This window comes from Staurois parvus, unplaced genomic scaffold, assembly GCF_062004578.1.
Source record: "Staurois parvus isolate SC_StPar_1 unplaced genomic scaffold, SC_StPar_1.0 ptg000397l, whole genome shotgun sequence".
In the NCBI taxonomy this organism is placed as follows: Eukaryota; Metazoa; Chordata; class Amphibia; order Anura; family Ranidae; genus Staurois; species Staurois parvus.
In genome coordinates, this window is record NW_028318193.1 from 5,367,662 (window position 1) to 5,379,995 (window position 12,334).

Consider the following 12,334-nt stretch of genomic DNA (forward strand, 5'->3'; position numbering starts at 1 on the left):
AATGTAACAGAAGCAGACGTGCAAGACTTAGTTATGCTGGAAACTTGCCCGTTTTGCAATAAACAAACATGAATCTGAAATGTGTACTGTGATTTGTTTGCAAAGAATGTCATAGTATAAAATACAAGACATAACATAGATGTTCTGAGGGTGATTATAATATAGTAAGTGCTATGGAGAGGTTCGTGTACAGTGCAGTACATTTCATAACAAAATGTGTGTCTGATATAAAATGTCACTCTGGTATGGATGTTATTAGCCAACTAAACAAACATGGTAACCACCCCAATCTATGACAGGCCTTTACAGAAAGGTACACACAACAAACAAATAAAATTATATATATATATATATATATAGCAGTGGATATATTAAAGTATCACTATATCCAGACTATGAAAAACTCTCATTACATGGTATATAACAGAGAGTGCACAATCACAAAACCACTAAGGCATTTGTTTTCTGTAGAGTGAAATATCCTGCCTTCATCTGTCCCTCTCATCTTCTCTGTGTTCCTATTGCAGCCTGAGACTGTGCAGACTAGCTGGTGTCCTCTTCTGAGCATGTCCCAGTTTCAGTTCCCTGATAAAGCTCTTAATATCCTCCTTTCTCTTATCAGTGCAAGCCACATAACTGTAGAGTTACACATGTCAGCGTATACACAGTGGTAAATGACACTCCCCTCCCTCCTTCTCCATGTCCCTCTTTTGGTAAACTCTACAGAAGTGGGATATAGTGTGCCGATTAATTAAATTCACTAAGAAATTCACAAAAGAACTTGGTGTTAATATAATACAGTACTAAATATAATAAATGTAATTGCTAATACCTGTAAAGTAAAAAACAAACCTTGGAAACAGATGCTGTCTGAACAAAATAAAAGCTAGTGTAAAACTTCTTTGACTCGGCTTGCCCCATAATAATGCACAAAAAAAAAACCACACAACCAACACTGCGGCCCTCCACTGATCTGGGCTTTATGGCAGAGTGGCTAGACAGAGGCCTTGCAAACTCCAAGCACAGAGGAAAGACTCTTGTCTAGCCACTCTGCCATAAAGCCCAGATCAGTGGAAGGCTGCAGTGATGGTTGTCCTTCTGGAACTCTGTCCCATCTTCACACAGGATCTCTGGAGCTCAGTCATGAGTGACCATTGGGTTGCTGGTCACCTCTCTTACTAAGGCACTTCTCCCCCAATTGCTCAGTTTAGCCGGGCCACTAGCTCTTGTTAGAGTTCTGTTTGTGCCAAATTTCTTCCATTTGAGAATTATGGAGGCCAGTGTGATCTTGGGAAACTTCAGTGCAGAAGATTTTTTTTTTTTTTTTTTTTTTGTAGCCTTCCAATAATCCTGTCTCTGAACTCTGCAGGCAATTCTTTTGACCTCATAGCTTTTACTCTGATACAGTATGCATTGTCAGCTGTGAGGTCTTTTATAGAGAGGTGTGTGCCTTTCCAAAGCATGTGCAATCAATCTAATTTACCACAGGTGGACTCCAATCAAGGTGTAGAAACATCTCAGCAATGATCATGAAAAATGGGAGGCACTTGAGCCACATTTCAAATGTTGTTGCAAAGGGTCTGAATACTTATGACAATGTGATATTTCAGTTTTTCCTTTTTCATACATTTGCAAACATTTATAAAATTCTGTTTTCACATTGTCATTATAGAGTACTGAGTGTAGATTAATGAGAAAAATAAATGTAAACAACTATAGTATCAGGCTGCAACATAAAATTGAAAAGGGAGAAGGGGGTCTGAATACTTTTAGAATGCACTGTATGTGAATGAATTATGGCAATTAACACTTCTATGTTTAGGATCACTTTAAGGGCATGTATGCCTGGAGGTTTCACAATGATATGACTTGTTATGCATTTTCACAAATTTGAAATCGCATGTTAATTTGCACCCTATTGTCCGCAATGGAACCGTTCAAATCGGTGCAACTCAACTCCGTCAGTCGCACCAATTTTGAAAGTGGTTCCTGCACTACTTTTTGCAGTTTTAGGTGCGATTTGCATAGACATCTGTGCATGAAGTCGCACAGATGTCTTCCAAGTTGCACCTGAAGTAACACTGACATTCAACTTTGAAATTGTGCAACTTCAAGTGAAGTTACACGGTTTCAAAGTCGGATCCGGTGTGAACCAGTGCTTAATGCTCATCCTGTCTGTGCCTGGCAGATTAAATTAGCTCTCACCTGAACCAACACTAGGTTAAGAGACCCAGGGATTGTGGGATATGCAAGATACAATATAATAGATTTTTTTTTTTAGTTTAATAGCACTTTCATTTTTGAAATGCATACAGAAAGAATAAACTACTTGTTTGGTTATCAGTTTTTCACCCACTCACTAGCATGCTATTTCACTACCTTTTGTCAGTAATGTGATGATCTGGAAAATGATTTTGCTTACCTGTTTGAAATGGGTGTGACGTATTCCCAAGTACACCCACTGTAGGGTCCTTGCTGTTCCTTACATGCAGAAATTCTAATTTAAAAAAAACAAACATTTAATAACAATAAAAATATTAGTGATAATGTGGGGAATAACGTTTTAACAAAGTAAGTGGCCTAATTTTGTCATTTAGTCTTGAACATGAGCTGCTTTGACACACTGGGTTATGACCGTTACCTATGTTGTCTTTAAAATGCATTTAATGCTTTAATAAATACACTGCATGCGGAAGCTCTTTTGTGCTGTCTTCCTTGCTTGCTGAGTCATTTATTGCTGGGAGATAACAAAGGATCTGCAGATACAAGGAACAAAAAGGGCAGAGTTCTACTCACACTGCACACACTAGGAGACAGTGTTTCTGAGATTCCCCAGAGAGTGATACTGCCTAGCTGTGTGAGGTCCAGTAAGTGAAGTATATTACAACGCTTGGTGGGGGATCAAGGGATAAACAGGAACACATTTTCCTGCAAATAAAACCATAGAGCAATAATCATTTCCTTTACCTTTAATACTGGTGAGGAGAATGACCTGAAAATGGTCACCTATCAGGTTATGTTTTGCATTCCCATTGGAAAATTAACCCTCAGCTCTTGTTCTGTTGGCAACACGTACATAGTCATTGAAAAAAGACACAAATGCATCTAGTTTGAGCAATAGAAAATAAACAAATAGAAAATGTGCAGTCCTAAACCCACAGTTGATGCAGGGGAAGGCAAAAACCCAAATAAAACATGATCCAACTTACTCCAGGGAGGTAATTCCTTCCTGATCCCCCAGGAGGCAAGTGGATCAAGTACCCTGGTATTATTCACTATAAATGTTAGTTTCCAGTTTGTACATTTAGGAATACATACAGCTTTTTTTTTTTATATTGGAAAATGTCCTTTGTAATGGCCCTGAAAAACTCTGCACCAAATTCACTAAATACACCACCACCTATGTATTTATACATGTTGATCATATCCTCCCTTAAAATATTAGTAAACCCAGGACCCTGCATTCACTATATCAGGTCACAGTACACAAAACATGGAAATGCAATTATTTTGTGAAAATAAACTGCAACATACCTTTTCTCATTAGCAGTAAATGGCAGTCTTGTGACTTCTATCAGTGCCCAGCCAAGCACTAGTTAATCTTGTAGGAGGAGTTTTTATTCTCCTCTGACTGTCCTATGAGGCTGCATGACCCCTGACCCTCTGTCTAGACCCTGAACCCTGCATTTACTATATCAGGTCTTCCACAGTACACAGAACATGGAAATGCAATTATTTTAGTAAATATAACCTGCTAAATACCTTTTCTCACATGCACCCTCCCCAAAAAAAAAAAAAACAAAACAAAAAAAACCTCTCTAGCAACACACACCAAAGAGAGCTTGTGCAGATTTGCCACTGCTGCTTTGTACTATGGCAGCTGGATTGGGGACAGTAAAAGAAAGAGAAGGGTCAGAGAAGACAGGAATAAACCAGCCTTTTTACGCAATACAGAGGATGAACCCTTCAAGTTTCTCAGTGAGCATAACAAGCATGCTTTACTGCATATACAGACTAATTGTACTGTTGTTGTTTTAGAGGGGAGGAGCCTTGTCATGGCGGCGTAGGAGAGCACGGAGCAGGTGCTCTCCGAATCACCTACACCATCCCAGATGCCTGCACAAGAGTGACCCGGGGACTTACCCACGAGCGACGGCTCTAGAGCGGGTCCGGCGGCCCGGGAGTGGAGAGAGGAAGGTGTGCTGGGCGGCGGGGCTTGCTGCAGGAGGTCCGGACTGATGTGCGGGGCTGCTGGGAGAGCGGGGAGTCACGGAGCAGACACGTGGGAAACCGCAGAGCACTACTGGGAAGGGGAGAAAGCCGGCCGGCATCTGAAGTGAGAGTGAGGACGCCGGCTCGCTCCCCCCTTGCAACATACAGGAGAAACCACTTGTTTAATGGATGACCTGCTCCCCGTGTGTGTTAAGTTTATACACAGGGGAGTAGGGTCTGAAGAAGAAGACCCAGAGGAGTCCCCCTGAAGAGAGCAGTGGGAAGCTGAAGCTAGCAGCTGGTGGCTCGTGGCTGCCTCACCAGAAGAAAAGCAACCAGAGGGTGAGTGTGAGCAGCACGATCTAGCAAACTGTGATTATATGGTGACTGTATGTTTAAAGAGGGGTAGACTCCCTGGGGAAGATTGAATATAAGAGGAACTAGCAGCCCTGGAAGAAGAAGGAGAGCATAGTGGGAAAGTAGAAAATAAGTACGTGTTGAAATCTAGATACCTGGTCTGTAGCTGTTAAACCAAGGTGGTTCCTGTATTTAACTGAATAAAACCCACAGAAGAGATGAAGAATAAAAATGTTAATAGTAGTGGGCTAAAGGGGTCCCAAGTAGGCACAATAAAAAAATATACGTCTCAAGGTAATGTGACGCCAGAAAGACCTCAAGATATCGGTGATAAAAGTGAGCTGGAAACGAGCTTGGAAGCTAGCCTGAGACTCTCCCTGGGAATAAAGCATAATAGCCAACAAATATCAGAGAATGTGGAGAGGAAAGATCTGGAAAGTGAACTACAAGTACCAAATAAGAAAGAGATGGCAGATATGTTCAAAAGTCTAGAAAAAACAATAAAACAAGAACTGACAATCATACAGAGTGATTTAGGGCAGTTGCTATTGCGGATGGAGGAGACAGAGGAAAGAATTAATAATCACGCCCAATCTATCTCTGGTTTAGAAAAAAGGACAAAAGATATTAAGAAAGAGCAAAAAAGACTGCTGTATAGGATGGAAGTACAGGAAAACAGGGAGAGAAGGAAGAACTTTAGGGTAAAAGGTATCCTGGAGTCCGTGAAGGGAGAGGAAGTGAGAGACTTTATCTGTAAAATCCTAAACTCCATAAGAGATAGACCAGAAACAGAACAGGTGAATCTGGAAGAGGTTTTTAGAATTGGAAGGATTCAACATGGAAATGGAGAAAAGAAATCCAGAGACATAATTGTCCAATTCCAAAAGACGTGTGATAAAGAAGAGATATGGAGAAAGATTAAGGGAAGATCAAATATTAAATATGGAGAAATAAATATACAGATATTTGCAGATTTGACGACAGAGACACTTAGGAGAAGAAGATCTCTGAAACCCCTGTTAGAGCAAATGAAAAAACAAAATGTGCACTATAGATGGGGTATTCCTGAGTGTCTAATCGGATGGAAGAATGGAGTTACAGCCTACTTGAGATTTCCTGAGGATTTAAGAGACTTTTGTGATAGACTTGATTTGCAAATTATAGAAATTTCTGGTTGGGAGGAGGAGGTAGGAGATAGTGGGGCCAGAGTAAAGGAAGACTGGCAGTTAATTGGGAGAGGGAGATAGAGGAGGATTTTTCTTTTTTTTTTTTCCTCCCTACTTCCTGTTCGCTCGAATGAAGTACATCTTAGTGGAATCATCTTGAGTTTATGAAATAGACAAGGGGCATCTGGGGGGGTGGGAGGTGGGAGAGGCCGTTCATGGGAGGAGCTCAACCCCAAGGTACAAAATCTATGAAGGGTTTAGATCCTCAACAGATTTATAGGCAAACTACAAGCCTAAAATGGGTGGGAGGGAGGGAGGGAGGAGGAGGGGGGAAGGCAAGCTACAGGCCTAAAGCGGAAGGGAGGGAGGGAGGGAATTGGAAGGGGAGGGGGGAGAGGGTTTTTTTAAAACTGACATCTGGCATAAAAGAAGAGATAGAGGGAAATGGAAGAAGAAAGGAGATGGTAAAATAGAAAGACGACAAACAAAATATGGAGGAAATACAGTTCATAACTCATAATGTAAATGGGCTGAACTGTCCAAGTAAAAGATTTAGGTTATTTAGAGAACTACAGCATAGAGCGGCCTCAGTGGTATTCTTGCAAGAAACGCACCTCGAGTTAAAAAAAAATCTTAAGTTGAAATCTAGATACCATCCGGTTTGGTATTATGCGGATTCCCCAATTAAGAGAGCGAAGGGGGTGGCTATAGGATTTGCAAAAAATGTTAGGTTTGAACTAGAAGATAGGAATACCGATCCGGATGGGAGGTTTCTGTTTTTGAAAGGCAAATTGCAAGATATCGAGTTTACGCTAGCAAATATATACTGCCCTAATAGGAAACCAGAGATGTTTTTGAAAGGGGTTCTGAAGAAATTGATGGATTTCTCTAAGGGATATTTAATAGTGGCAGGAGACTTCAACCTATGTATGGACCCACAAATAGACACAACTTCTACAGTGCCGAGAGAGAGAAACAAGTCGGTGAGAATATTGAAGAAGGTGATGAGAGAGAGCCAATTGGTGGATAGCTGGAGAATAGCAAATAACAGAAACAGAGACTATACCTTTTATTCTAACACTCATAAAACATACTACAGATTAGATTATATATTGATAGACCATCGTCTCATCGAAGATTTGTCTAGTGTTAAGATAGAAGTAATGACCCTTTCGGATCATGCCCCCGTTGCATTAAAATTAAGATGGGGAGGGAGGTCGTCGGGAGGACTAACATGGAGGCTGAACGAGGCACTTCTCATGGATCAAGATACTGAACGGAAAATTAGGGAGGAGATAGGGAGATTTTTTGAGGAAAATGAAACGGGAGATGTATCAAGGGCTACAGTGTGGGAGGCGCACAAAGTATACATCAGAGGAATCCTAATTGCGATTGGGGCAAAGAAAAAAAGGGAAAGGAGAGAAAGGATTAGTGAGCTTTTAAAGGAAATAGCTGAGTTGGAACTCCTACATAAAAGTAATATAATGAAAGAGATAGAAGAAAAAATGATAAAAAAGAGGAAAGAATTAGAGAAAGTATTGGAGGAAGAAAAAACGTGAATTTTTCATAAAATCACGGGAGAAAGATTTAGATGGGGAGATAGACCGGGAAAATATTTAATGAGAACTTTGAGGAAGAAAAAAAATAGAAACTATATAGATAAAATAAAAAATTTCAAGGGAGAATTAGTCCACTCAACTAAAGAAATTGCAAACGTTTTTAAGGATTACTATAGTAAATTATATAATATTGCCCCCAACGACCCTATAAATAAGATCAAAAAGGTAAACGAGGAGAAAAGAAGAGAATATCTAAGAAATGCAGGATTACCAAAATTAAGCGAAGAATTATTAAACTCCTTAGAATCTGAAATCTCACAGGAAGAACTAAAAACAGCATTAAAAAGCTTTAAGTCGGGGAAAAGCCCGGGCCCAGATGGGTATACTGTGAGGTACTATAAAAAATATAGTGACTTACTACTACCTAAATTAAAGAGATATATGGATGCGTTGGGAGGAGAGATGGAGATGAGACAGGAATCCCTACAGGCCCAGGTGGTTTTGATACATAAGGAAGGTAAAGATATCTCCCAGTGCTCAAGTTATAGACCGATATCATTGCTGAACACAGATACGAAGTTGTATGCAAAGGTTTTAGCGAATAGGTTGAGGGATCTGATGCCAGATTGGATACATGGGGACCAGGTGGGCTTCGTCAGAGGAAGGGAGGGTCGAGATAATGGGTTGAGATCCCTGATGCTTATTCAGAAAAGTCGAACGGGAAAAAATCCAGTACTGTTGCTCTCAATAGACGCGGAGAAGGCGTTTGACAGGGTTAATTGGAGCTTCATGATGGATACGCTAGAGGCTTTGGGACTGGGTAACAGGATGAGGAGATGGATTGGAAGACTGTATGAAGGACCTTCCGCGATGATAATGGTAAATGGAGAGAGATCAGAGTCTTTTTTAATGACAAATGGAACTAGACAGGGTTGCCCACTATCCCCATTGTTGTTTGTTTTATCATTGGAACCCCTGCTATTAACAATCAGGAAAAATATAGATATAAAAGGGAATTAACGTAGGAAAGATAGAACATAAGGTTGCCGCATTCGCGGATGACTTATTGTTCTATATTGGTAACCCCAGGATAAGGCTTCCTAACCTAATGAAAACATTGAAGGAATATGGAGAATTGGCAAACCTAAAAATTAATCCGAGTAAAACAGAGTTATTAAATATAAATCTTCCAAAGAGCGAAAAAGAAATGATACAGAGAGAGTTCCCCTTTATATGGAAAGATAGAGAAATAAAATATTTGGGAGTGAAACTTACTTCTTCACAGAAAAATCTTTATAAAGCAAATTATATACCATTGTTAAATGAGATTAGGGAGGAATTGAAGAAAATAGGAGGAGGAAATCCTTCGTGGTTAGGTCGTATTAACTTAATAAAAATGGTAATTCTCCCTAAGGTTTTGTATAAACTCCAAATGATTCCCATTAAACTCCCAGGGACATACTTTAGAACAATTAAGCAAATGGTAACAAGATATATATGGAAAAATAAAAAACCTAGAGTATCACATGAAGTGCTAAGTAGAAATAAAGAAAAGGGTGGGGTGGGAATGCCGGATCTCAAAAGATATTATAGAGCAGTGATCCTATCAAGAATTTTTGATTGGTTGTTGTCGTTTTAGTAACACTTTAATCATCTCTTCTCAAGAGGTAATAAATTCAGTTCAGCTAATCTTTCCTCATAGTTGAGCTCCTCCATGCCTCTTTTTGGTCGTCTCTGCACTTTCTCCAGTTCCACAATATCCATTGTGAAGTGGTGTCCAAAACTGAACTGCATATTTCAGGTGAGGTATTACTAATGATTTGTACAGGGGCAAATTTTGTCTCTCTCTTTCTGGAGTCCGTACCTCTTTTAATATAAGAAAATATTTTGCTAGCTTTAGAAATTGCAGCTTGGCATTGCATGCTATTATTCAGTCTATGATCTACTAGAACACTCAAATCCATATCCACCATTCACGGGGGCAGTTGGTGACGGAGTAGGTCCTCCGCACTGTAATATAAAGGGGACTGCACTGTAAAGGGCACTGTATTGATTACAGTGCCCCTTTACAGCACAGTCCCCTTTATATCACAGTGCCCCTAGAAATCTAATCACAGTGCTCCCTATATATTCAGAGATGGCCAAATCCAGCAAAGAGACATCCCCATCCTGCAAAGAGACATCCCCACATCTCAAACTACAAAGAGAGGGGATTTCTCTTTGCTGGACAGGAATGTCTCTTTTCTGGATGGGGATGTCCCTTCTTGGACTGGGCTGTCTCTTTGCTAAGTTGGGTCCAGCAAATAGACATCCCAATCCAGCAAAGAGACAGCCCAGTCCAGCAAAGAAACAACCCCGTCCAGCAAAGAGACAGCCCAATCCACCACTGCTACAGATCTGTCACAGTGTGCCCGCCAGTGAAGGAGAGAGGCCGCCGTTGTCCCTTCAGTGTGGCTGTGTACAGTGGCTGGCCAAGGAGCTGTCTGTATGTCCTTGGCGCAGCTTCCTGCTCTTCACTGGAGCCTTCTCTGCCGCTCCTCCTGTCGGCCTTGCTTTAAGCATAGCCGCACAGTGGGAGGTGAGTGGCGGCCGTGGTCTGTGTTAGTTCTGTCCAGGTCGCGGTCGCTGCTTACCTCCTGCTGTGCGGCTGGTCATCAACAGGTCACTCTTCTAAAGCCCGGCGGCCCCTGCCCACTGAGCAAATGCCCGGTGTGCCCTATGGCCAGTCCAGGCCTGCTTCGATGACATGTGGGTGTAAGCCATCTGGTACAGATGACTTATTCATGTTTATTTTGTGTAAATGTTTCTGGACCATATACATTTTTCAGCCATGTCAATACTATCCCCATTATGGACTTGAGCTCCCCCATTTTCCTTTGTATACACAGAGCTGAAGAAAGTAATAAATTTGCCTTTTCTCCTTTTAAACTCAAAATTATCTTGTAAAGGGTTTACATGCTCAAATGTGACCTTTTTAGTATTAATATATTTGAAGACCTTTGGGGGGTTTACCCTACAATCTTTTGCAACCTGACATTTATTTTGCATTTCTGCGGCATTTATTTCCATTTTACATTTTTACATATTCTGTTGGGTCATCCTGCATTGGTCAATCAGCTGAGGAGGAGATGCCAACACCAAGGACCTCACAGACAGAACGCTGCAGTGAAATAAGTATTGTGACTTTAGGTCCACTTTAAAAGTGCGCTGTGCAACTTCCTGTTTATCTGCTTCCGGTATGACAACTTACATTCAAGCTTCCAAGGTAGTTTTGAATCTGACCAGTGAATCAGTCTTTCTGTATGTGAGACTACAAAATGAGTCTCTGGTGGGGTGTTAGGGAATTCTTACATTGCTTCACAAACAGGGGTTCTCTGAACTACTGATCACCAACAAAGGGGACTGCAAGGAGTGGTACACTACAGCTAAGTATGGATGAAAACCTTTAGCCCTGAGCAAGTCTGTTTAAAGTATATGCCCACCAAAACAATATTTCTAATTTTGGATAGAGTAGGGAAGGGTTAGAACTCTGTTCTTACTGCTGCTAAAACAAATTAGGGAATCACATTTAGAGCATACAACAAACAATAATAGAAAAATTGCATGCAATGAGATTAAGTAAAAAAACATCTGTAATTTAAGTGTTTCTATGGCCATTTTTCATCTCATCAAGCTTTGTTTTGTTTTTTTGCTGTGTCCCTTTGAGGTGATTTTCCTGCACTTCCTATCCTAGAGACCCAACAACATAAAGTTGTTCCTCTGGTGACAGTTGTAAAATTATGGATTCCCACCATTTTCTTTCTCACCAGGACAAACAGATGGTGAAGCTCCTTAGAGGGGACAAAGACTGCAGTAAAACAAACCTGACAGAAGTTCTAAACCCTGTGCACACTATGCAAAATAAAAAACATATTTTGGCCATAGATACTCGTTAGCACTCTAATCTACCGAAAGATTATATCTGAATATCTCATTTAGTCCAGTCACACTAAACTAATGAAAACTGATTTCTTATTAGATCACGGAGACCAAACTCTCTGCATCATATGATTAACTATAACCCACAATAACTGTGTAACGCAGATGTACAAAAACTTGATCCAAAGTAAACTGCAGCAAATATGGAGCTGGTAAAAATAAACAAAGTCATCTGATTTGTTCAACGGAGCAAAAGCTTTAAGTCGCATTCACACTTGTGGTTAGGGCCATCAGTGCCTGTCCACCGTTGTTCACATGTATCCACCCATCCAAAAGTTAATGTACCTGAGGTTAGGGACAGATGATCAGCTCTAAATGCAATCTGTCCCTAACTGCAGGTAACTGCTGGGTGTGCGAATACATGCAAACATATTCAGCTCCTGTCAGCCTGTCTTTACTTTACACAGGTGTCCTGCCCGCAGCTGTTTGCAACTACCTGTTATTACAACCACAGGATTTTGCAGATTCTGGCAGCAGGGATACGCGGATGGCTCCAATTGCACATATGAATGACACCTTAGACTAGTGTTTCTCAACCTTTTTTCAGTCAAGGCACCCTTTAAAATGCTGCATAAATCTCAAGACACCCCAATCTAAAATGTAAAAACCTATTCTTCACACATCCAGTACACCCAATGTTAGAGTTGATTTATTCCTCCAAAGCAAATACACCTTTGAACACTGGTACTGACTAGTATTCCAGTGTTCCTCTCTCATTTCTAACCCCAGTGCTGACGGGGAGGGCCAAACAAGGATGATGTGCATGCACCCAACGTCCTCCTTATCAACTGATGATGTCATTGGTTGTTAGGATGTTGGCAGCTAGAAGGTTATAAAAGTGCACAATGAAATCTTTGCTAAAAGGCAGGATTGATCCACCTGTTGGCTTGTATACAATTTTTCGGCATTTTGCCAAGGCACCCCTGAAGAAGCCTGAAGTCACCCTGGTTGAGAAAGGCTGCCTTAGACTATATCTGTACATTAGCCCTCTTAAGCAACTAGAATTCAACATAGCAAGAATCACTATCGAAATGTTCCTAGCAGTTTAGACGCTGTTGCCAC

General features: G+C 40.8%; 1 protein-coding gene across 5 annotated transcripts in view; it reads right to left on the reverse strand.

Annotated features, from left to right (window-relative positions):
* Positions 1–12,334, reverse strand: part of ECHDC1 (ethylmalonyl-CoA decarboxylase 1) — a 72,253-nt gene that overhangs the window by 20,274 nt on the left and 39,645 nt on the right. For 4 of the 5 annotated variants that reach the window (XM_089686459.1, XM_089686456.1, XM_089686455.1 and 1 more), the window contains exon 2: positions 2,423–2,497. The gene's annotated coding sequence lies outside the window, so the exon portion shown is untranslated. Of the gene's footprint in view, positions 1–2,422; positions 2,498–2,967; positions 3,018–12,334 lie in introns of those variants that run through there. The other variant, XM_089686457.1, reaches the window with a different exon arrangement.